The following is a 23,529-nucleotide window of genomic DNA, read 5'->3' as shown; positions in this document are numbered from 1 at the left end:
GAAGGCAGATTAAGTTGTTAATGTATATTAGTATATTCTTAATTTCCTTTTAATTGAAAAAGACATATTGACTTTAATTAGAACCATTTCACAGGAACTGTCAATTAGCACATGTCAAACTAGTTAATTCAGAACAGAATTCTTTTAATTAGGGTCTGCTTTCCTTTAACTATGGGACCAATGAAATCAGCCTTTCCTTATCTAGATTTTAAATGTCTCTAAGACATATAATACAAATGTAGACTCTTATCTATTATTAGAAGCCCATATGGATAACATTAAAATGATGATGCTGGCATTGTTCATGCAGCACAAATCAGAGTCCCTTTATGACTGTTAGAAAAAAAAATGGCTTTGAACAAAGACTATTTTAAATACCAGATTTATCCTACTTTAAAGAGACTACAAAATTTATGACATGCATGTTCACATTTAAAGTATTATTTAATACGTCTGCTCAAATAAATGGGCCTATTCAAACGTTTTGTGTGTTCTATCAGCCGAAGACACATAAAACATTGTCAAGCCATACAGCAACATTTTTCCCTTAAATGAACTGTAATCAAAAAGAGAAAACAGACTGAATGAATTTTTTTTGCATGACATAAAAATAGCATTGTTAACTTTCATTGCATCCAGAGATTTAATACCAATAGTTGATACAGTGACTAAACCACTGGTAGTGAGCTAATGTGATCTTAGTAATCAGACAGTGTAAAATCCACAACTTGGCTCTTGCTTAATGTAATGATGTGGGATTATAGCATTTTAGTTACAGCTGGCATGAGGATTGGCACATAGAATAAGCTTGGTGGAGCAGGGCTGTCTGGTGTTCACCTACAGAATAGGTATGCTCATAATTTTAAAAGATTTTAGGTTATATGTAAAGAGAGAGTTAAAAGGAGATCCAGCTTACTTTATCATATGAGGTTTAGTCACAATTTTACTCAGTTATAGCAAGCAAGGGTTACAGAAATTAATAAAAAGTATATTAGTACTTTTGCCTGGAAAATCCCATGGACGGAGGGGCCTGGTAGGCTGCAGTCCATGGGGTCGCTAAGAGTCGGACACGACTGAGCGACTTCACTTTCACTTTTCACTTTCATGCATTGGAGAAGGAAATGGCAGCCTACTCCAATGTTCTTGCCTGGAGAATCCCAGGGACAGGGGAGCCTGGTGGGCTACCGTCTATGGGGTTGCACAGAGTTGGACACGACTGAAGTGACTTAGCAGCATCAGCAGCATATTAATAAGTTACACTTGAGATTCTAAAGATAATTATCTAGTAAGATATTATGTGTAACCTCAACTTGTTCATTGTATTGTAAGTACATTAACTTCATAACAGTAGTGTATCTTTTTAAAGTATGCTATACTGTAACTCTATCAGTGGTTACATTTGTGCAACTGAATTAAATGAAGAATTGTAGTAATTTTCTAATATTGATTGACACAGGCAAAAGAACAAAGGAAATAAAAAAATGAAAAAATGCTACCAAAAAACTCCATTCTTTTTCTTCCAGAGCTGACCGTTGTCTTCTGAACTATTTCTAGAGCTACCTTACCTCTCTGTGTTTGACAGTGACAAACTCTGACAGTGACAACCTACATTCAGCATGTCCGTATTTTGTTTAGATCTGTAGCTTTTAACTTTTTGATGTCATTTGAATCTCTGATGAAGGATATTAATCCTCTTCCCAGAAAAATTCACATACTCATACATGCACTAAAATATTCAGGATGGGAAATCTTAACTTCTTAAAAAATAATCTGGCACAATTTACTAAAGGATGTAACCTCAGTTTGATATAACTAACAACGTGTAGTTTTGCAGGACCTATGCTTGGTTCTGGGAATATAACAATGAGTAAGATAAAACCTTAGCATCTGACTCACTGTGACAAATTATTAGCACATTTTCAGAAATTACTGTATGATTCTTATTTTAACCGCTTTTACTCTCTGAACTGTTTAAAGTTTTATCTGTATTTACAAATCTTGTACAAGTATTCAATCTGATGGACAGTTTTACATAAAAATTGTTTGACAGAGGGGCTTCATTGGTGGCTTAGTGGTAACGAATTGGCCTGCCAATGCAGGGGACACGGGTTTGATCCTTGATCTGGGAAGATCCCACATGCTGTGGAGCAGTTAAGCCCGCACACCACAACTACTGAGCCTGTGCTCCAGAGGCTGGAAGCCACACTTCTGAAGCCTGTGCACCCCAGAGCCCGTGCTCGGCAGTAAGAGCAGCAACTGCAACGAGAAGCTGAAGCACTGCAACTAGAGAGGAGACCCGCTTGCCACAATGAGAGAAAAGCCCATGCAGCAACGAAGATCCAGCACAGCCATAAATAAATAAAATTATTTTAAAAATTGCCTGAAAAATATAATTACTAGATCATTAGTGGAGGTTAATTTTATGGCTTTAACTCAACAGATTTTATTAATCCTTTTAATCTTATTTATAATTCTATTTTGGTTAATAATCGCAGGTAATATTAATATCCTAATTTGGACCCACCTTTTATTTCTGTTTATTCATTTAGATTATATAATTTATAATTATTTACAAAGAAGACATAAGGCATACTAATATCATTTTTATAAGTTAGTCTCATTTAAGCTTAAAATAAAACATTGCTAATGATCTTGGGTGGCAGTGCTAGTTAATTTCCTGATTATTCATGATAGGTTATCCATGCTGTGCCAGGGTTTAAATCTGAATAGTGGCTGAGCTAGGTCTGCGCTGTGTGTGCTAAGTCACTTCAGTCATGTCGGACTGTTTGTGACCCTATGGATTGTAGCTCACCAGGCTCCTCTGTCCATGGGATTCTCCAGGCAAGAATACTGGAGTGGGTTGCCATGCCCTCCTCCAGGGGATCTTCCCAACCCAGGGATTGAATCTGTGTCTCTTATGTCTCCTGCATTGGCAGGTGAGTTCTTTCCAACTAGCACCACCTGGGAAGCCCAAGATAGGTCTACTTTCCAGGAATATCAACACACCCAGTCTTAATTCCTTTGTATCTTAAAAGGGGTATATTTTGGTCGTTAAGAGTGTCCTATGGCACTATTAAATAAATACATAAAAATATAAATAGATATAAATATTTACTTATATATATATTTATAGATATATACATAAACATAAATATATAAATGTATAAATAAATGTATAAATATACATATGCTTAAGTATACTTATGTATTTAGTATGTTATATTAGTCCAAATTTGCTCCTTGATTATCTGTAGCAATTTAAATTCCTTTGTCTATTTTAGCTTATGAAAAATTGACCTTTAGTGTTTTGCCAGCAACAATTTTGACCTTAGGAAGTTTATAGAACACATAGTTTAATTATCTTAATGGTTTAGTGGTAGAGGTTTTATATATTGTTAAAAATAGGCAAAAATTATTCACATCATGGGTTTGTGAATCAAAACCATAGCCATTTAACTCTGACTTTGTTAGCAGAATTTTAACAGATTATTTAAATTATTAAACGCTATGATTTCTAGTACTTTTATCCAAACAGGAACATTCTAGAAGTCCCTAGAATGCTTCATTTAAAGGAATGTAGCGTTGAGGTTAAAATTTTTAGTGGTTACGATTTTAAAAGTTAAAATAGAAACTTTCTCAATTATTTTATCTTCTTCCTAGATCCTTAATCAAGTTGTATTGATTTTATTAGGAGCTAAATGCATCACTGTGTGTGGGATTTATGTTTACTCTGTATATAGATAATCCTTTCTCCGCTTTCTACCTAATGATAAACAGTTGTCTGGTATAAATTAATTATATATTATAATATTTATTTATTTGTGGCTGTTTCAGGTCTTACTTTGGAGAAGGCAATGGCAACCCACTCCAGTATTCTTGCCTGGAGAATCCCTTGGAGGAGGAGCCTACAGGCTGCAGTCCTTGGGGTCGCTGAGAATCGGACACGACTGAGCGACTTCACTTTCACTTTTCACTTTCATGCATTGGAGAAGGAAATGGCAACCTACTCCAGTATTCTTGCCTGGAGAATCCCAGGGACGGTGGAGCCTGGTGGGCTGCCATCTATGGGGTTGCACAGGGTCGGACACGACTGAAGCAACTTAGCAGCAGCAGCAGCAGCAGCAGCAGGTCTTACTGGTGGCATGCAGGCTCCAGAGTGCGTGGGCTTGGTAGTTGCAGCATGTGGGCTTAGCTGCTCTGAGCCCTGTGGGATCTTAGTTCTCCGAGCCGGAATAGAATCCGTGTCCCCTGCCTTGGAAGGTGGATTCTTAACCACTGGACCACCAGGGAAGTCCCTATTATACTTTAATAAAGTTAATTTTTTGTAACTTTAGTGTGTTCATATAGCTTTTGGAAAGTGATAGATATTTGTTTCTATTTTTATTTTTATCAGCCAGTCTCAATTAGTTTGGTCAATACTGTATTTGTTGAACACCTATAATTTCCAGACACAGTTAATGTTAGGCATTGTCTTACTGGATGTTACTTGAAGCATTTATTTGCTTTTCTCTTGACTATGTGGAGTCTGTGTATTATTAATGTTCAGTGAATCAGCTATTGGCTGTTTCAAAATTATTTATTTAGTGTTTTACAATTGAAATATTTTCAATGCCATTATCTTATGCAGGATGAATAATCCCATCACTACAGTTTAACTGTTTCCTTCACTGATACCTTAGAAGGTTTTGCATATGGAAAAGCTTGTTCAAATTCTAGTATCACTGTTTACTAGCTCTGTGTACTTAGATAAGTTACCTAACCTCTCTGAGCCTCAGTTCCCTCCTCTGAAAAATAATAATACCTACATTACAGTATTGTAAGGATTAAATGAAATATTTAAAGCGTTGAAATATGTAAAGCTTTGGTTTTTCCAGTAGTTTTGTACAGATGTGAGAGTTGAATCATAAAGAAGGCTGAAAGTGAAAGTCACTCAGTGGTGTCTGACTCTTTGCGACCCCATGGACTGTAGCCCACCAGGCTGCTCTGTCCGTGGAATTCTCCAGGACAAATACTGGAGTGGGTAGACGTTCCTTTCTCCACGGGATCTTCTCAACCCAGGGGGATCGAACTCAGGTCTCCCACATTGCAGTCTGATTCTTTACTGTCTGAAGCACCAGGGAAGCCTGAGTGCCGAAGAGTTGATGCTTTCAAATTGTGGTGCTGGAGAAGACTCTTGAGAGTCCCTTGGACAGTAAAGAGATCAAACCAGTCAATTCTAAAGGAAATCAACCCTGAATATTCATTGGAAGAGCTGTTGCAGAAGCTCCATTACTTTGGCTATTTGATTTGAAGAGCTAACTCACTGGAAAAGAACCTGATGCTGGGAAGGATTGAAGGCAAAAGGAGAACGAGCAGCAGAGGATGAGATGGTTAGATAGCATCAACCAACTCAGTGGACGTGAATTTGAGCAAAGTCCGGGAGACAGTGGAGGACAGAGGAGCCTGGCGAGCTACAGTCTGTGAGGTCTCAAACAGTCAGACATGAATTAGCAACTGAACAACAACAACAGAAAAGCATTTAGCATCATGTCAGTTAACATACTCAGTAAATATTTGTTCCTATCTCCTTTTCATGCAAGTTTGTTGTACTAACTGTCTTTACTGGGAAATACAGCTATTTGTTAAATGAATTCACCCTCAGATGGAAATACAAATTGTTAACATGAGTGTTCTACTAATTTGATTACTGATGGATATTAGCAGGGGAACTGTAGCAATGTTCCTGGTGCTTGAGGAAGAGCTAGCTGATGACAGTCATCTACTTGTGACCAGCCATCTTTTCTTCTCTGTGCTTGTGAAATGTTCTATGACTGTCAGTGAAATGGCTTCTAACAAAACCCCTTAGTTTATAATAAGTTCAGTATAGGATATTAAGAGATTCTTGAATAGCAGTATTAGCTCCTGAAGATACAAAAGAGGTATATAAAAATAACCTATAATTATGCCAACCACAGGTAATTGCTTTAAATATTTTGGTATGGTTTATGTATGTGTGCTGAGAATTTTAGGTCATAATATTTTATTCATAATTGTGATTTAAATGGCTGCATGGTATTTATTTTAAATCTAAGCTTTGTTTTGAGGTTTGCATTTTTTCCCTTCTGCTCTAGTAAGTCATGTCGGAATGTACATCTCTCTCTATATAAAAACTTTATTTCTGATTATTTCTTTAGGTTAATTCTTAGGAATAGAGTTACTGGTCAAAGAGAATAAACAGTAATATTTTATAAATGTTATCCCAAATTGCTTTCTAGAAAGGTATCAGTTTATACCCCCATGAACCCCAAATGTGACTTTCTGACAGAAGAGAGTTGCTTTTTTGAATATACAGTTTGGCTGGTAGTTAAGACAGTTGATTTGTGTATAGTTTTTTGCTAATTGATTCTTGTGTAATCGATTCAATTTGGCACTTATTTAGGAAGAGGCCAAATAACATTCTAATGACCAATGGGATCTTGCCTGAGATTTTAAAAAAAGATGGCTTTTAGTTTAAAAGTAATGGTTAAAGTAATATTTGTTAAGTGGTAACTGGTATGCCAGTGTGCCTTAGTCATATCTTGATTTTTTTTGTATGTGTTAAGAGGTCTCTTCAGGGCTGAATTCTATAATGATTTTTAGAGGAAAATGAGATTCTTCTAATGTGCAATTAAATATTTGCATTATTGGCAGTATACATTATAGAGAAACTTGAGGGTAAAAATCAGCTCATTTTATTTTGTAGTAAAAGCAAAAATAGGAAAAATATGCTAACATGATAATATCTAATGAGAGAAATGTTCTGTGCAGATGTCTGTTTTTCTATTAATCCCTAAAATGACTATATACTTTTATCTATATGAGTAACATCAGATACAAACATGTTGCTAGGAATATATATCTACTTAAAAAAAGATAAACAGAACATGCGTTTAGAATTTTAATACTGTTTTAAAGGTGATTTAAACCTTTGGATAATGTAAGTTTTGAGATTTCAACAAAGATCTAATATCTATGTATGCCACTTCTGAGAGTTATTTAGATATTTTTCTCTTGTTTAACTGCATTTAGTACAGCTTCTAACACAGAGAAGTAAGAACTGAGTCCTATATGATGTATCATTTATGGGGCACTGGGAAAAATAATTTTACTTGGTTATTTTTGAAGCCTCCTTCTAGGCACACTGGCAACCAATTTTATCTTTATTATAGTATGTAGATAACAAGGTCATATGCTTTTCAGCTAACACAAGTGAAGTGAAGTGAAGTTGCTTAGTCGTGTCCGACTCTTTGCGACCCCATGGACTGTAGCCTACCAGGCTCCTCCGTCTATGGGATTTTCCAGGCAAGAGTACTGGAGTGGGGTGCCATTGCCTTCTCCAGGGGATCTTCCCAACCCAGGGATCGAACCTGGGTCTCCCTCACTGCAGGCAGATGCTTTACCATCTGAGCCACCAGGGAAGCCTACAAAGGGCATATGGAAAGAAAAGAGAACGATTTTTGTTTTGCTTTTGCGTTAGTGTTAGTTGCTCTGTTGTGTCTGACTCTCTGGGACCCCATGGACTGCAACCCGCCAGTCTCCTGTGTCCTTGGAATTTCCAGGCAAGAATACTGGGGTGGGTAGCCATTCCTTTCTCCAGGGGATCTTCTCAACCCAGGGATCAAGCCTGCTTCTCCTGAACTGGCAGGCGGGTTCTTTACCATCTGAACCACCAGGGAAGGAGTTTTGATACTATCTTTGTACGTTGGACGCCTTTTCCTGATCATTATACTACGCTGATAGCAGTGTCACATTTCATTAACACCAAGTTAGTGGAAATGAAAAGCAGAATGTTTTGTTGCTCTCACTTTTGTTTCAGATTTTGTCCTGTAAATACTTAACTTTTATGGTAATGAATTATTTCAGAAGGGGAATGCCTTAGGGAGATATGTTTTATTTTAAGCCAGAGTAGGCTGCTTACCTAAATTTGGACCTATCCCTTCCAAGGTAAATATACTGTGATATTAATATGGATAAATACAAACAGTTATATTTTGCACTCTTGAATGTCACTGAAGGCACAGCTTCATTGAGGAGTGGGAAGAGAGATATGCACGCACAAATGATCACCCTTTTGCATTGAAATTGGCGTTCTTCAGTCCTGGAACTAAGCAAAACAAATAATAAAGTCCTACTGCTAGCTCTATATACTTTACACTAACTTCACACTAACCCTATTGGACTTGATAGTACTGGCTTGAATGTACAATGATAGAGACAGGGAGTGTGGGTTTGGAGAGTTGGAGAGATGAAACAGGGATGTATGTAGAGGAGATTAATACTCTAGGCTTTTGATTTTTAATTTGTATAATTAACTTTTTTCTCGCTCAAGTCTTGAATATAGAGTTGCAATTAGAATTAATTTAAGCATAGTTACCAAAATAATGGAATAAATCATTTAAGACAGGGTATCTTGTTTGTTGTTGAATATATTGATTAGCTCTAAGTAGGTTATCATGTTAGTTTGTAAATCTTAATGCCTTGTCACTTGTAAATATGCTTGATATTAAAAAAATTTCTCCTTGCTTTGATTTTTCTTTGGTATCTAAGATTGATGGGCAAAACATGAACTTCATTATGAATTCCTCCTAAATTTTTTTTTTTTTACAGTTTACTTTCTCAAGACTCCTTTTGGATTACAGAGATCATGTTCTTCCTGTAAACTCCTATGGAAGAATTTAAGATGAGTAAGTTGATGTTCTGGGGTATTATATTTTGAGAGATATTTGACTGAAATTAATATATATTATTATGTTGGCTGCTGCTAATGTATTAGATATTATCCTTCAAAGAGTCAAGTTGAATACCAAACCCAGTGTCATTTGATGAGGGCTGAAAAGAGGCGCATGTACACAATCATTTATGAGTCTGATGAGACTGCTTGTCAGTTTTCATTTATTTTAACTTGAATCAGCACTGGGGTCAACTTAATAAAGCAAGGTAATGCTAGGCCTAGGATTTTAGCAAACATACTTTAGTGGATGTGTCATAAGTTTTTAAAAGCAATTTGAGGATAGAAGTCAAATATGTTGAGTCTGTTGTACAACACAGTGCCGATAGTTAAAAATATGATAGTGTGCACTTTAAAATGTTGAAGCTAAATCTCATGTTTTTCACTTTCACTTTCTTTATGTGCTCTTACAACAGCACAAAAACACAAAAGAAGACAAGGAAAAATTTGGAGATTCTAGATATGTTTGTAGTACTTTAATTGTGGTGATGTGTGCACATATATCCAAACTCATCAAAATATATACGTTAAATATATACAATTATATATATGTCAGTTATACCTCAGTAAAACTAAAAATGATGATTATATTTTAAAGATATATTCTGGAGACGGAAGAGAAGAAAATTAAACAGATGAATTCCCAAAGCATTTGGAATTCTTGATGTAGGAGGTGAAAGGGAATGGCTTCATGTTTCATGTTTTCAGTCTGTTGCACTGATGATGAGTACCTGATACTGATGCTGATGATGTTAGTGTTCTTAGCATCTAAGGAATATCAAATATACTCTTAAGAGTTTCTTATTAGAGATCTTTTCTTTTACTGAGGCTACTGATTCACAGCAAAAAAAACTCTGTGAAGGCAATATACAAGTGAAAAACAATTTATGACTGAGGAAGCAAAAGAGGAGGAGGAAGAGAGGTGGCAAAAGTGGGTACATAAGGACTTCCCAACTAGCGCTAGTGGTAGAGAACCCACCTGCCAATGCAGGAGATATAAGAGACATGGGTTCAGTGCCTGGGTCAGGGAGATCCCTGGAGAAGGGCATGGCAACCCACTTCTGTATTCTTGCCTGGAGAATCCCACGGACAGAGGAGCCTGGCAGGCTACAGTCCATGGGGTCACAAAGAGTCGGACACGACTCAAGCAACTTAGCACGCATATTGCTAGAGGAAGCGTGAGAGGAAGGAAAATGACAGGGAGTGAATGGGATTATAAAAAGAGATTTTTCTCCATTTTGCTCAGGCTTCGGCCATCTGAGGCCTAGCCTTATTCTTTTTCCTTCCATCCTGCCTACTATCCTCTAGCTATTAAAAATCTTATTCTAATTCCGATGCTAATATAGTTCCTTCAGCCTTTCCATCTGTGAGTATTCTAGATTCCCATGGCCACCATTACTATTACTGGTCTTCTCATTCCACTGTCAGTTGCATTTGGTGAAAGCTTTCCTTGAATAGTCAAATCCTCCACATAGTTAATTCAGTAGATTCCCTGTCAATGATAATTCACTGTTGCTTTATACCAGGCAGTGTTCTAGGCTCTGGGGATAAAATAGTTAATGAGATGAACTCTTGGTCCTGATCATACATATATATATATTATAACAGTTGAATAAATATATATTTGATTTGCTGTGGGAAAAAAAAAAAGCAGATTAAATGGGTAGAGAATAACAGAGTATCCTACTTTAGAAAAGGCAGTCAAGGAAGTTTTCTCTGTGGAGGTGGCACTTGAACAGAAATCTGAAGTGAAGAAACAAACCATATGAGTTTCCCATATCAGAAATGTAGCTGAATTTCCCAAACCAGCTACATAACGGAAATGTGTAGCTAGAAGTGGGATGACTCAAGTGCAGAGGCTTATGTTTGGTGTCTTCACGAGTCAGTAAGAAGCACAGTGGTGGAGGAGGAGAGTGGTAGGAAATGAGGTTAAGAGTTAGGCAGAGGCACAGTACAGCCTGATGGGGGGCCACAGTGAAGCCCTTGGATTTTATTCTAAGTGTGATGGCAAGTCATTACTCTTAGTGGGTCGAGAGCAGGGAAGCAATGTGGACTCACTTCCCTTGAGGAGTATTGTTTTCAAATGAAGGTAGAGATGCAAAGTATCAGGAGAATTCTTAGGCGCTTATCCAGTTGCATTTATTAATATAAACACTTCAGTAGGAATGGGAAGTAGTTGTTCAGGGATAGCCTCTATTGGATAACACTACTCAAGTTCTGTTTTACCTTTGGAAGAATTCTACAGTGCTGCAAGGTACTATTTTCCTAGAAAGATTTTATTGATTAGTGCTTCCAGAGACCAGTGGGAATGAAGTCAGTGGTGGCTGAATGGGGAACCCTAACTAATATCCTGCCTTCCTGTCTTTTTCATTAAGCCTAGAATATAGAAGTGCAAGTAGTATACTTAAGCTTATCAGTTTGTTACAAAGAGTTAGATTTTGCTTTTTAGTTTGTATAGCCATTCCTGTCAGACTTGTCCCAGCCACATCCATTCACTATCGAGGATAGATGAAAGAGCCATTAGATGAGCCATTATCTTTGTGAGATTGAATGCACCGCACTTAATTACCAAGTGTTGAGTATATTAAAGCCAGGAGAGCTTATTTGGTTTATTAATGGTCTAAAAGGTAATACTATTATTTTATAAGTTTTAGTGAAATTTATTGTAAGTAGGAGTCAGCAGACTGTTTCTATAAAAGGCCAGATAGTAAATATTGTGGGTTTTGTAGGCCATATGGTCTCGGCTCCAACTCTGTCGTTACTGTGCACAACTTTGTCATTGCAGTGCAGATGTAGTCATAGACAGAACATAAACTAATGATTGTGACTGTGTCCTGGTAAAACTTTATTTATAAAACAGTGATGGACAGGTTTGGCCTGCTAACTCACACTATCAAGAATCTTGTGAAAATGATGACTACCATTTATTGAGCATGCACAGAGTAGTGGGTAATGGTATGGATACATTGTATTGTTATTTAATTAATCTCACCACAAAAAGGAAGCTGACGCTCAGAAGTTTTAACATTATTACTCCAAGTTCATATAGCAAGTTGCAGGATCATTACTCACAGGTTTATCTGTGAGTGTGATGATATTCTTTTTCTTTCTAAAAATATTCATGTATTTATTTGGCTGCATGATTCTTGGTTACTGGATGTGGGATCTTTCATTCTAGTGCACAGACTCTCTAGCTGTGGCCTGTAGGCTCAGTAGTTGTGGCACATGGGCTTGATATACTTATTCTTTATATGAAGGAAAATGCTCTGTGAGTTTGAGAACTTTGCTTTCAATAATCTAAAAGAACCAGGTCATTAAAATATAAGGTTGTGCTACAATGATCTTACTTAAAATCATTTTATAACTGATAGTTCAGCTATTGGCCAAAGAAAACTCTGAAAATTTAAATTAGGGTAACCAATTAGTGATTACCAGGACAACAGTGTCTCCCTAAGCTAGTCACACTGCTGGGATCATAGGCATTCTTAAAACCTACTATGCTACACCAATTGCCTTAAAGATCTCTCTTTTTTGTTTTTTGAGGGGCTACATTGGCTGTTCTGAGTAAAGCCTTGGGAGAAAGCTTAGCAGCATTTTAAGTTTCTCCTCTCAAAATTCAAACCTGGGGCCAAAAATACCTCTTGGAAAGGCTAGTGAGCAGATGTGAGGGTCTTGCATCCTAAAGTGTTGGATGGAGTAATTGTCCAGTTAAACTCTCATCTTAACTTCACCATCTTTGTGCTCCTGGCCTGGAAGCAGACTTGAGTTACATATAGATTACATCAAAATCTGCCTTACATGAATAAATCCTTGAAAAAAAAATACATTTTCTCTTTTTCTCATGAAAGCTTCTAATGGCTCTGAAACTTCTAACCTTGGAGTGGGAGGGTATTGAAATTAGGAAAACTTCAGTGATTTGGCATGTCAGTATGTGTGTATGTGTGTTTGAGTATGTGTTAGAAGATAAGAAAAGCTCTACAACCAAAATCCCTTTCCTTCTGTTTCTTTCCCTTCAAGATTACAGTTCCCTTTCTGATTTTTGAAAGTGTGATCTGATTATATATTTAAAGTAAATAATTATTTATTGGGTACCCACTATATGTCAGGCATGATACGATAGCATAGAGGGTATAGATAACGAGTTAAACACACTGTCTTCAAGGAGATTACCAGAGATTAATACTAGGTATTATGGCTCAGTGTTAAAGATTTTTGTCTGCCAACCAGATGTGGGGTTCGATCCCTGGGTTGGGAAGATGCCCTGGAGAAAGAAATGGCATCCCACTCCAGTATTCTTGCCTGAGAAATCCCATGGACAGAGGAGCCTGGCAGGCTACAGTCCATGGGGTCTCAAAGAGTCAGACACGACTTATTGACTAAATAGCAACAACAACAAATTAAATGCTAAAACACAAGTAAGCACATAGGAAAGACATATAACCCTACTTTGGGAGTCAGAGAAGTTTTCCTGAAAGAAAATCTGAGCTAAGTCATGAAAAATAGGAGCTAGACCAAACGAAAAGCAGGATAATCTTATTTGAATTTTCCCCAGTTCAGTCAACATGATACATCTGAATTAAGCATGCTTAAAATATCATTTAAAAGGAAAAAAAAAGAAAAGAGGCCTCTTTTTTGAATGCCCTGAACCAAAAGAAAAGATAGATTTGACACCAATCACCTCTTCTAAGTCTAGTAACAGGAAGGGCATGTTTGCTTACAGCCTGAGCATCCTCTCCATCAGAATAAATGAGGCTGCAAAAATTAAAATAAAAATGGCCCTTCTTGACTGTGTTGGACCCCCCTTTTCATTACCAGTTCTAACAGAGGAAAGTCTTAGAGTTCAGCTATGCTCATGAATGAGGAAGAGAGAAGTTTTGATGATTTAACTAAGGTCTACCCCACCCAATTTACATTTTGCTCCACAGTTTTTAATGTTAGAAGTGGGCTAATCTTGCTTTCTGTTTTCCTTCCCCCCCTCTTCCCAGTAATATAATCATAAATAGAATTCCAAGAAACATTTGACGTAAGTTCTGATCTTAAAATACTTTGTAATTTTGACAAGTTTGGGCTTTATCCTGAGGGCAATAAAATGACATTAACAGATCATTACAGCAGCAATGTGAAGAAAGGGTGAAGCAGGGCAACACTAAAGATGCTGACACAAATTAGGCATGTAGGTGAGAGAGGGTAATGATGTGAACCAGGGTGAAGGCAGAGGAAATAGAAATTTAGATGGTAGAATAATTAGGACATGGTGACGCTTTGGATATGGTGAATGAGGGGCAAGAGTCAAGACTGATGGTTGGGTTTCTGACTTGGGCAGTGGAGTAGATTGCGGCGCTTGTATGAAGACTGAGGACATAAAGGGAGGAGGAGCATTAAGCAGCTCTTAAGCAGCTGCAGCTGCTAGGCTGGCTCACCACGCTACTGTAGGTTCCTGTAAGAAGGAAACAATGAACCTAGTCACATAGATTTAGATAGTTTATTGCTCATGGCAAAGTAGTCAGTATGATTTGCATGTTCATATTGGTTCCCCAAGTCCTATAGTACAGAATGAGGCTCAGGGACATGCCGTGCCCTCAGACACAGGTGGGTCTGTGTCCTCCCAGGCTTGTAAGAGCCTGCTAGCAAAACTGGCCAACCTTGTCTCGGAGGATGACATTATCTTTATTATCCTTGTCAGGGAACAGTATGCCCTCTAACCTGGAGGGATAAACCATTTCTACTCTGAGACACACAGAAATACCGTAGAGAATTGACTCCTAACAGCAAGATAATGATTTCAGTTTTGACATAATGAATTTGAAATGCCCATTATATCTAAATCAAGGCATTCAGTAGAGTGTTAACTGTTTATAAGGATATTCAGTATAGTACTTATAGAAGTGAGGTAATAAAAAATAAAATCTATGAACTTTAGCTATGTAAAAACAATACTATTGATAGTCATTTTAAAGACAGTTACAGCAGGTGGTTACCAAGTTACCTAATGAACCACTAGTTATCATTAAATGTGTAGATTTATTATTGTATTCATTACAAACTGAGTTCACATAGACTTAGTTTTCTGTTGCCTGTGGGATTTGATGATCTGCTAATAATCTCAAAAACTTGAAGGTAGTATGATTGCAGGATATTTATGATACTGTGGAGCTGGCCTCTGACTGTGCCTTTTGTCCACTTTAGTCTAAACAAGTCCTCTCCTATAGAAATAAAATATAAGCGAGACTTCCCTGGTGGTCCTGTGGTTAAGAATCTGCCTTCCAGTACAGGGGACATGGGCTCGATTTCTGCTTGGGGAGCTAAAATCCCACATGCTGCTAGGCAGCAAAGCAAGGACTCAGGACAGTCAAAAATTCAAATAAAATAGAGGAAAATGTGAGCCATGTATGTAATTTTTTAGTAGCCACATTAAAAAAGTAAAAAGAAACAGATGAATTTAATATTTTATTTAACCCAATATGTCAAATATTATTTCAACATATAAGCAACATGAAATTATTAGTGAGATATTTTATATTTTTTTCAGACTAAGTCTTTGAAATCAAATGTGTATCTTACACTGATGTGTGTCTCAGTTTGGACTAGATATATTACAGAGTGCTCAACAGACATGTGTGTCTACTGGCTACCATAATGGATAGCTCAGGTCTAACCCTCAAGAACAAGAAGCTGTATTTCATCACATGTGATGAATATATTTCTTTTTTGTATGTTAGAAGACTAAATACTATGCTGTGCCTTTTATCTTAGATAATTGAGTACTCTAGGATAACTAACATTATAATGAAAAAGCAAATGGACACTGAATTTATATAGCTTTTTGTTTTCTTTTGAGAGCGTGAGATTCACTTAAAATCAGTTAGTTCTTGCAGTGTTTAAAATAGTTATCTTTGTGAATTAGGTCTTTAGATGTATCATTGGTAAATCCCTCAAGCATTTTACTAGATAGACTAGGTAGCCAGGAGGTTTAAAGTCTAGTTTGGGGTACATGACTTACTCTTCAAAAATAAGTTACATGTTGGGAGAATTTATTCTATCTTATTATATCATGTAATGAGGCAGCTCATCATTTTGTGGCCTGTAAACATTTACTTATTTACCATGTTGACGAATGTAGTGATTCCTCTGTACAGAAGCATCTTGAAAACCTAAAAGATGTCTGTTATGTAACTTAATGAAAAATAGATGTTGAGGGGAAAGGTAAGCCGCCTATATGCCCTCAGTATAGGAGCTAGAAATAATATACTTTGGAAAGTCTGAAGTATGTTAGTAGTTTTAGAAAAAGACTAGGTAAGTAGCTTGACAAACTTAAGATCTTCTAAGAAACTGATGATGCATAGTAATGACTTACTGAGTTTGCTTTGGAAAAGTGCTGTTAAGTCTTGGACCTTGCTGTGTATTTTAGCAAAGACACTCTTAACCCTGATCTGTGAAATGCAATACATTAAATTGTATATTGAAGCAACATGCTCAGGGAAAAGTGAGTTTATCTGCTGAATGTGAATGAAAGCACCTGATTCCTTGTAAAGTCATGGATATCTCTTTAATGATGATTATTATCTGTGATTCTTCGTTGAGGGTTTTTTGCTTGTTTTTTAAAGACGGGAATAATCAAATGCTAAATATTACATAGTTTAAAACATATTCTTTTAGAGAGAAGTTCTGTAAGGCAAATAGTTCTACATTATTCTAGTTTATTGATACTTCTATTTAGGAGAAAACAGTTTTAAAGATTAGACTAATTCATAGCAAAATGATATAGATGTGGATATGCTGTGTGTAATAAGGAAGTGAACTGAATAAGTGGATCAATAAGGAATCTTCTGCTCTGCTCTCAGAAGCAGCAAAGTGGGGGGCATCTGTTTTGTTTCCATGACCCAGAAGGACTATGCGTATACCAGTAAACACTTTAGAAAATTTGTTAATTGACTGTGGTAAAATAAAACCAGTGAGGGTTCAGATCATGTTTCTGACGTTAACATTGATGGGTTAAGCCTATTGTTATTTTATATCTTGCTCTGGAATGGAGCTTTGGGAATGAAGGGGTTACCATCAAGAGTTTTCAAAGGGTGTTTTAAAAAGTTTGAGAACCTTTGTTCTGTTGTAATAAAAGTGGTCAGCGGAGGCCTCCCCGAGAAAGGGATGTTTGAGCTGTGGCTTAAAGGAGATATGGGAACAGCTACAGAGCTGCCTGGGGAGGAAGCTTCCAGGCCAAGGACCAAGGGATGCCAGGCCCTTAATGCAGGAGCATGCCTGGCAGGTTGGAGGGATGGCATGGTGGCCAGTACAGCCACAGAAACAAAAGGATTACCATCATTTATGCTCTGTCTTCTCTGTATTCTAGATACTTTTTATACAAACCTGACTTGAAATAAGGAAAATTGGAGAAAAAAATATTATAGCAGAAAAATGGGTTTCAAAATTCTAAAAGCGTTGTTTGGAAACAAATCCCAAAATAAAAATAAAAGTGATGTTAAAGCTCACAAAATGATCGGGACATGTCAAAAGGCCTCAGTAGTCAGATCAGAGGGACTCCCACTGGCCAAATCTGAGAGAATTCAGCTTAAAAATATTGAGATTGAGTGTATGCTAAGTTGCTTCAGTCATATCCGACTCTGTGCTACCATGGAGTGTAGCGCACCTGACTTCTCTGTTCATGGGATTTCCCAGGCAAGAATACTGGAGTGGGTAGCCATTTCCTACTCTGGGGGATCTTCCTGATCCAGGGATGGCACCTGCATCTCCTGCATCTCTCACATTGCAGGCAGATTCTTTACCACTGAGCCACTGGGGAAGCCCAATGAGATTAATAAATGCTAATCTATTAAATTAAAACATCCATGAGTTCATACTTATAGTAAACAAACAAATAAATATGGGGATAGGATACCATATAAATAAATGTAGGAGGAATGATAGTGTTAGGAAATCACCATTTTGCAACCATTTTAACCACCAGGCAAGGGTCATCAATGAATGCTAAAACCAGTGAGTGAGAAATGGATGAGGGCTAAGATATTTACAGTTTAAAAAATATCTTTCCATGAATTGTTCTTTAATTACTAAGTAAAACATTTTACAGTGGAGTAACTTTGTAGATACTACTTTAACTACTTAAGTAAGCAAAGTCAGTATCACCAAAAACAGGACAAACCATATTATATGCTTCCTGATGTGATACACTGAAAAGAACACAATATCATTTATATAATGTTTCTGCCAAAAGTATATAACCTAAATCTAATTATGAGAAACTAGACAAACCCAAACTGAAGGTTCCTTTTACAAAGAAAATTGTTTGTACTGTTTATAAATGTCAGTATTACAAAAGGCAAAGAAAGGCTGATTTTGGACCAGAAAAAATTGCTGTAAAGGGAATTTTGGAGACAGTTGGCAAAATTTAAGTTGTATAGATTAGGTAACAGCATTGTGTCAGTATTAAATTTCTTGATTTTGATTATCATACTGTAATAATGTAAGTGAATATCTTTGTTCCTGGGAAATCTACCTGGAAGTATTTAGAGGTAATGGAACATGGTTTTGACACTTCCAAACAGTTCAGAAAATAAAAGATGTATACTGTATAAAGAGAGAAACAAGAGGAGAAGAGAAGAGGGAAAAGGTAGGAAAGAATGATAAAGCAGTTGTGGCAAAATGTTAAAGTCTGGGTTAAGTACACACAATAGTTCTTTGTACTGTGCTTGTAATTTTCCTGTATATTTAAAATTATTTCGAAACAAAAAGTTGTAAACAAAAAGTGATGGGGTTCTGGATGAATTAGGTCTGGAACACCTTCTATATGATATTGCTCCTTCATTTATTTTCTTCTAAAAAGAACCTCTGAGGAACCGTTGAATACAATCTGAAAATCACTGCTCTTAAAGTGATCATTCCTTCCAGCTATGAAAACAGAGAAAGTAGAAAGTTTTATATATAATAATGATATTATATATGCAACAGGATAACTGATATTTTGCTAGGTCTAGCAAGAGGCTATTTGCAGAGATTGTTGGTAATTATTGATGGGAAATAGATGGGGAAATAGTGGAAACAGTATCAGACTTTATTTTTTTGGGCTCCAAAATCACTGCTGATGGTGATTGCAGCCATGAAATTAAAAGATGCTTACTCCATGGAAGGAAGGTTATGGCCAGCCTAGATAGCATATTTAAAAGCAGAGACATCACTTTGCCAACAAAAGGCCGTCTAGTCAAGGCTATGATTTTTCCAGTGGTCATGTATGGATGTGAGAGTTGGACGGTGAAGAAAGCTGAGCGCCACAGAATTGATGCTTTTGAACTGTGGTGTTGGAGAAGACTCTTGAGAGTCCCTTGGACTGTAAGAAGATCCAACCAGTCCATCCTAAAGGAGATCAATCTTGGGTGTTCATTGGAAGGACTGATGTTGAAGCTGAAACTCCAATACTTTGGCCACCTCATGCGAAGAGTTGACTCATTGGAAAAGACCCTAATGCTGGGTAGGATTGGGGGCAGGAGGAGAAGGGGACAACAGAGGATGAGATGGTTGGATGGCATCACTGACTCAATGGACATGGGTTTGGGTAGACTCCGGGAGTTGGTGATGGACAGAAAGGACTGGCGTGCTGCGATTCACGGGGTCGCAAAGAGTCAGACACGACTGAGCGACTGAACTGAACTGATTGATAGACAGTTTTTTTAAAAAGAGCATATGGGAAAAAGTTAGGTAGTAGAGCAAAGTCTATATTTGGCCCAAGGGTTCAAGGGCGAGACTACTTGTAGGTAGTTAGGAAGAAGATTTTTAAGATAGCTACAATAAAATTTAGTTTTTTTAAGGTTTAAATGTACAATTGAAATGAGGTTTAGGAAGGCTCAGAGCATGTAAATTCTAGTTTATGTTTATGATTGTGGTAATATGGCTGCTATCACTAAAGTGAACTTTGTAAATTTGAGGACAGATGATGAAAAAAATGATTCAGGATAGATATGAGAGCAATCAAAGGAGCAGTGTTAAAAGTAGCATACCCGAGGCCACTTTAGCAGTGGTACTGAGTTAGTGCCACTTATTCATAACGTCAGAAAGAAACCCTACCTGAGCTGGATATTTCCTTGTAAAGTTAACAGCATAATCTCTATGGTAGATAGTACTTTAGAGAGAACAGAATTTGAAGGTCTAGAAAACATTGTGAAGCCACTGAATTTATGGAGTTGTTATAAGGTGTGAGTAGCAAATAAATCATTTTAGTTTGGCTACAAGGGAATTCTAGTTTTCTTAATGGAAAAAGAAAACCAACAAGGGAGAACAAAATAACTTATCTACTTTTCACCTATTTGTGAGCTAAATACTAAAATCTTGTAAGAGATGAGGAATGGCAAAAGAGGGAAAATTAGTGTATAATATACAAAAGAACATTGTTTTTAGACCTGCCACAATATATTGAAACTATCAGGGGGTAGTTTTGGCATAGAAAGCAGACAAAGAAAGAATGGAAATAAACTTTGTTAAAAGTTGTAGCTGTTCCCTTCTCCACGGGATCTTCCCAACCCAGGGATCAACCCAGGTCTCCTGCATTGCAGGTAGATTCTTTACCAGCTGAGCCACAGGGAAGCCCAAGAATACTGGAGTGGGTAGCCTATCCCTTCTCCAGCAGATCTTCCTGACCCAAGAATTGGACTGGGTCTCCTGCATTGCAGGCAGATTCTTTACCAACTGAGCTCTCAGGGAAGCTCCTCAAATTATGCATACATCAAAGTGAAGAAGAGCAGTAATGCTTACAATATGCCAATGCTTATATATACAGAACCTGTGGTTTCTTGGTAATTTGGAAAATAATAAAATGAAAAATGGCTCCTTATGGATAAAAGTGATATGTGAAGTGAAAGTTGCTTAGTCGTGTCTGACTCTTTGCAACCCCATGGACTATACAGTCCATATAATTCTCCAGGCGAGAATACTGGAGTGGGTAGCCTTTCCCTTTCCAGGGGATCTTCCCAACCCAGGGATTGAACCCAAGTTTTTCACATTGTGAGCAGATTCTTTACCAGCTGAGCCACAAGGGAAGCACAATTGGTATAAATTGGTATAAAAATGAATTTTTGTTAGATTTTAGGAAAATACAAACTTAAAAGGGGATGTTAAATGGAAAATGATCTGCACTTTTAATCTTTATGAGCATGGTATTAAAGTAAATAGAACTAACCCAAAGAGAAAAACATGTTAACAAAAGGAACTGTAGCTGTTGACAGTGTATAGATGGGGTGCTTTATGAAGCTTTGCCATAGAACCATCAATACAGTGGTACTATACAATACAGTATAGTGGTGGTTGGAATAAAGGAGTAGGAGAATGGATAGTTTAATGACCACTTACAATAGGTGTTACCCTCTAAGATATGATAAAAGCAACCAAATCCAGCACTCGAGGGCACAAGATGACTGGCTAAAGGAGTTGGGAAGACATCCTAGTTGGTGGACCTTTGCTTGGCTGTTCAGGGAACCTTTTTCTCCAGATACTATCTGCTGCTATCTGTAGAACTCAAACATGGAGGGCTTAGTGGTTTGCTGGTCTCTAGAACATCTTGTGTTTTAATGATCATGATAAATGCTTAAAGAATAGAGATATGCTGGTGTTTCTGTGGAATTAATGACTACATATGTCTTTTGATTGATGTTTTCATTTTAATCACCATTTAAGTGATTTCCCAGTCACAGATTTTATTTAAAAGCTTGACTATATATAACATCTGACATTTTTGTTATTATAATGGACTAGGTTTTAAACACTGGGACTGCAGTTCTACCCAGTGAAAAGCACAGATGTTCTAACAAACAATAATAGTAAATAAGATGTGGTGTTTTTATTTTGTAATACAGTATGGATGCGTATAGTACACACAAGGATCTAGAATATCAGGCTGTTTTAACGGCAATCAATTTTAGTAGAATTTACTTGATTTAACATCTTCCTTTTAGGTTGGAATATGTTTTCTTAAAGAGGATCAGACAAATGACTCATTCTTGGAACAAAGACTTTTGAAAGCTGACAGCTTACTGACAGTTATGATGAGCATTTTATTTCAGACTTATAAAACATATTAATCATGCTTGTTCACAGTATGGTGGTCCAGAGAGGGTTATATTATTTTTGAGAGATACTTGAAGTAACTAAAGAGCATGTGACACATCTTCCATGAGTACAAAGCTACAATTTTTTTTTTCCTTCTAAATGAATAAATACTTTTCTCAGGTTTAAAGAAGGAGGAGTACTGCAGAAATCTGTTTATTATCAGACTATTTGCAAAAAACCTCTGCACCATTCATTGAACCTTGAAAAACACTCGAAAATATGGGTTGCATTTGCAAACTTCAGTGTATGACACGGAAAGCTGGCAAGCTGCCTGGCTTTTACTTAAAGAATTGTCATTCTGGGAAAAATAAATTTCTCTAACTAGACAAAAGTCAATGTTTTCATGTTTTACTGCAATCAAACTGATAGAGCTGACAATTTAATGTCTCAACACTTAAAATATCTGTGGATAATCAGTTACCTCAATCAATCATAAACACAAATCCTTCTATTTTTGAAGCTTGTGTGTCTGTGACTAAGATATAAGACAGTTGGGTGAGCCCCTTCCCCCACAACACCTCATCATCTACCCCCCACCCCCCTCCAGCCTCCTAATATTCCTGATTTGTCTTTAGCTATGCAGATATTTATACACATTATGCATCTGGAAATAACTCTTTTAACATCTCATGTGTGATCAAATTTAGAAACTTTTCTTTCGCTGTCCTGTTTTATTTAATTTTTATGGGTAGTTTGTAGACTGTATGCCTGTCAGAAAAATGTGGAAGCATGCTGGCATTCCCGCTGCAGACATCATTATGAGTGAAAAAATGCTCAAGGCTTTTTCAAAGTGGGTGCTGAAACATACATTTCCTTTCTCTGACTCCAGGGGATGCTGGTAGCTACCTCAAACAGACAGGTATTTTGGGGTCAAATGGTGTAGTGCCAGGCCCTTAGGATTTCCTGGCAAGCACACTGAACAGCTCACTTCTGGAAACTAATCATAATGATGATGATGATAAAGCAAGGGAGGCAGTGACAACAACATAAAAAGCCGTCTGAGGAGCTGGATTCCACGTAGCTCTAGATTTGGCGGAGCTGACGGGTTCAGTTCACTAAGCTTTGGTATTGATAATGACGGGAAACTTCAGACAGTTTTAGAAATCTGTTTCTATTAAGCTATGCTGTGGTGTTTCTGCAACTTGAGAACAAGTTTACTGGTACACACTATTTTTCTTTCAACATGGTAAGAATTCATGTGATGGTGTTACATTCCTCACAGATAATTACTCTGAGCACGCAATAAGCCAACTTCTTTGAAGTATTCTTTTCCGTATTTTTTATGTATAGTGATATATGTGGGTATATGTATATATAGGCAAACACATTCCCCACCACTGCCTCCTTTTTGTATCTTTGATTACTTAGGGCTTCGCAATCAAACTAAGCAGAGTTTTCGGACCCTTGGGGCAGCATCTTTTAGTTCCGCGTCAGGCAGCGTCGCAAAACAATCAATCTCGCTCTTGCACTCACTTGGCGGAAGTGCCACGACACGGATTGTGCAGTGCTTTGCTCTTGCCATGAAGCCTGGGTGACAAAAGTCTTTACAAGAAGCTGACTGTATTTGAGGTTATGAATATGCAATGACTCTCGTTAGTATTGAAGCGCCAGAGCGGGGCTGACACCCCCGCCACTTTGAGCTGCTGCAGAATCGGCTAATGAATTGTCTTGCTTTT

The 23,529-nt window shown here is 37.2% G+C and overlaps 1 protein-coding gene across 1 annotated transcript in view; it reads left to right on the top strand.

Annotated features, from left to right (window-relative positions):
- Positions 1-23,529, top strand: part of LOC145510938 (uncharacterized) — a 157,108-nt gene that overhangs the window by 107,892 nt on the left and 25,687 nt on the right. The window contains exon 7 of the mRNA XM_081503113.1: positions 8,626-8,702. The gene's annotated coding sequence lies outside the window, so the exon portion shown is untranslated. The remainder of the gene's footprint in view (positions 1-8,625; positions 8,703-23,529) is intronic.

The sequence above is a fragment of the Giraffa tippelskirchi genome, chromosome 6 (genome assembly GCF_054371585.1).
Source record: "Giraffa tippelskirchi isolate mGirTip1 chromosome 6, T2T-mGirTip1v1.2.pri, whole genome shotgun sequence".
Classification (NCBI taxonomy): domain Eukaryota; kingdom Metazoa; phylum Chordata; class Mammalia; order Artiodactyla; family Giraffidae; genus Giraffa; species Giraffa tippelskirchi.
This window is presented reverse-complemented; position numbering and strand designations above follow the sequence as displayed.